We start from the raw sequence: 3432 nt of genomic DNA, 5'->3' as shown, positions 1-3432 counted from the left end.
TATATATATATATATATATATATATATATATATATATATATATATATAGGATTTAGAAATATACATAGACAATATGAGACAAATTTATAAATCAAAGAGATGTGTCTACGAACATAGATGTGTCAATAACATAGCGTTTCACAAATTAAGAAAGGAAACTCTAGTAGCACTTTTCATAATTTTAGAGCTCCCGATAAAAAATAAAAAAGAATTTCGCATTTTTAATACGAGAAATAGCAAATGAAAATTAATCTAACAATTTTGCGAATTTAGTACGATATATCCTCTCGAAAATACAAGAAATCAATAAATAACATTAATATTAGCAATAGAGTTCCCCGTCAGTTTTGATCGAGTTCCATCCCTGAGTATAATTTTAAAAAATTTCCAATAATTACACTTTTTCATAAACTTAATATTGCACTCAGCACGAAACTTCAGGAAAGTATTGTGTTGATCATTTCTCGCACTTTTTCGATAGATATCGATATTTCTAGCAGAGTTCTAATCTCCACGATCATTTTTAAACAAAGTTCCGACGACTAACTTATTTTTACGTACTTTTTAATCTTCTTATATCTTTTAATCTTTTTAAGTACTTTAATTTTCAGAGTCAGTATGACTTTCGCAGAGAAAATGTGTTATGCAGATCATTTTTGACAGTTCTATTGACAGTTAGTTCTAGCAGAGTTCTAGCAATTCTCACGATTATTTTTAAGCAGAGTTCCGTTTAGTATCGTACTGACTCCAAAGATTAAAAAATTATTTAAAAATAGTTAATGGCAAAAATTCTGCTTAAAACTGATCGTACGGATTAAAACTTTGCTAAAACTAAAGAAAACTGTCAATAGAATTGCTAAGAACTGCACGACCCTTTTTCCTCGAGTATCGTACTCATTCCGAAGTTTAAAAAATTATCTAAAATTAGTTAGCCGCGCGCGCGCGCCGGAATTCTACTTAAAAATAATCGTGGGGATTAGAACTTTGCTAAAATCGATAACTAGGATCGAAAAAATGCGAGGATCAGCATAACACTTTTTCGTCAAATGTCGAATGCTGGATGCAATATTTGAAGTTTATGAAAAAAATAATTGTTAAAATTTTTTTAAATTACGTACACACTCAGTGATGGAATTTAATGAAAACTAACGGGAACTGTTGCTAAAAGTAATGGTATTTATTAATTTCTTATACTTTAGAGGTGGAAATGTCGTGCTAGATTCGCACCTCTAGTTGGTACAATTAATTAAATTTTTTATTTTATGATATTTTTCGGAATTAAAAATGCTATTTTTCAATATTAAAAATGCGAAACTTTTTTTTTACTTTTTATTAGCAGTTCTAAAATTAAGAAAAGTGCTACTATAATTATTATGGTTTTCTTTTAATTTTTAAAACGACGTACCAACATTGCAGACACAAGATAGCATAGTACGAAGTATGTTGCTGACAAGGGGACTGTCTATACGCGCCGCATTAGATTTGGCTAATCTTTATATATGTTGTAGTAATTCTTTTCTGCTCAAATGACAGCTCATATGACTATTGCCAACGAGCACTAGTTTACGAGAAATCAGAGTTGAAAGTTTTCCATGTGCCTAGAGTACCGTTTAAGTAGAGGCGAAACTGAAGTAGCCAGCGTGACGTAGCGAGTAGAGAGCGCTGCTAGAACGCTCGACGTCATGCGTTCGATTCCGGCTTGCTCCAACTTTTTTTTTTATTTTTCTGAAATATGAAATAAAATAAATTATTAAAATAAGAATTAGCCAACTATTATCTCAGTATTATTATCATTCGCATTTTTTAAACAGAACTGTACGAAAAGTAATGAGATACACTTATCAACGAATAAATAAATTATTCTTTTAAAGTTCGGGAAGGGATTTTATTTCAACATTACGTTACTAACATTTCGTTATATTACTTTGAAATACTTGCCTGATAGAGTTTTAAAATTTGTGTCCTGTAGGAACGACCTAACAGTGGTATCGTTATTATATTTTTGCTACCTGCGGAAAGTTCTTTTCCATCACCCCTCCACTATACACTGAGCGTGAAAGAAACGGGTCCATAGGTAGCAAAAACGATACAACTGTTAGGCCGTTCCCATAGGATGCAAATCTTAAAACTTCATCAGGCAAGCATTCCAAAGTAATATAACGACTAGTAATGTTGAAATAAAATCCCTTCCCGAACTTTAAAAGAATAATTTATTTATTCGTTGATAGGCGTATCTCATTACTTTTCGTACAATTCTGTTTAACAAATGCAAATGATAATAATACTGGGATAATAGTTAGCTAATTCATATATTAATAATTTATTTTATTTCATATTTCAGAAAAATAAAAAAAAGTTAGAACAAGTCGGAATCGAACACATGACGTTCAGAGCATTCTCTAGCTGCGCTCTTTACTCGCTGCGCCACACTAGCTCCTTCAATCTCGTTTCTATTTAAACGGTACTCTAGGCGAATAGAAAAATATTTAACTCTAATTTCTCGTAAATTAGTGCTTATTGGCAACAATTATACGAACTATATTTACAGGAAAGGGATTACTACAATATATATAAAGATTAGCCAAATCTAACATGACGCGTATAGACAGTTCCCTTGTGAGTTCAATCTAAATCTCCCGAATTCAGGCCCAACCAAGGCGATAAGCGAATTTTTTAAATAAAATATAAATAATATCGATTAAATGGCACTTGCTTGAGGACATATCAGATTGAGGACAAAATCAGTAATAATGCTTTAAAAACAACGTAATAAAAAAGAAATAAATAAGAATTTAATTAAAAAGATTGATAACAAATATCTGCTATATATATGTCTGGTAGTAAACATTTTTCTTGTAGATAATATTTCTTTTACGTTTATAATAAATAATTTATTTAATAATAAGAAACATTTTCTTTAAAAAAATTAATTAATTGGTTATTTAAAAATACGCGGTTCTTACAATTGTGGGAACAAGGGCTGTGTTCTGAAATTCATTGCCAGTACTGAAATTCTATGGGTGCGTTCCGTTTCCACGCATGATGCGCATGAAGCGCAGCGTTAGAGTAACAGAGATACGAGAGTAAGATAAAATGAGAAGGAGAACACTTGGGCACAGTATACCAGGTGTAGAAGTATGAAACCGGAATTTTTTTATACAAATAAGACGTCTGTTGTTCGAAAGTGATAAATAATACTTTATTCAAAATAATTTCCACTGTTTTGAACACATTTTTCCCACCTCTCTGGCAGTTTATGAATGCCGTGCCAAAAAAACTTTTCATCTTTTGAAGCGAACCAGTTATCTAGCCATTTTTCCACATTTTCATACGAATCGAAGCGTTGGTTAGCGAGAGCGTGTCCTAGCGATGCGAACAGGTGATAATCGGACGGAGCCAAGTCTGGAGAATAAGCCGCATGCGGTAGTAATT

This window comes from Odontomachus brunneus, unplaced genomic scaffold, assembly GCF_010583005.1.
Source record: "Odontomachus brunneus isolate Ranch 3 - 2012 unplaced genomic scaffold, Obru_v1 Obru_scaffold_003, whole genome shotgun sequence".
NCBI classification, from domain to species: Eukaryota; Metazoa; Arthropoda; class Insecta; order Hymenoptera; family Formicidae; genus Odontomachus; species Odontomachus brunneus.
The sequence above is the reverse complement of the archived record's forward strand: the minus strand, read 5'-3'. Positions refer to the sequence as shown.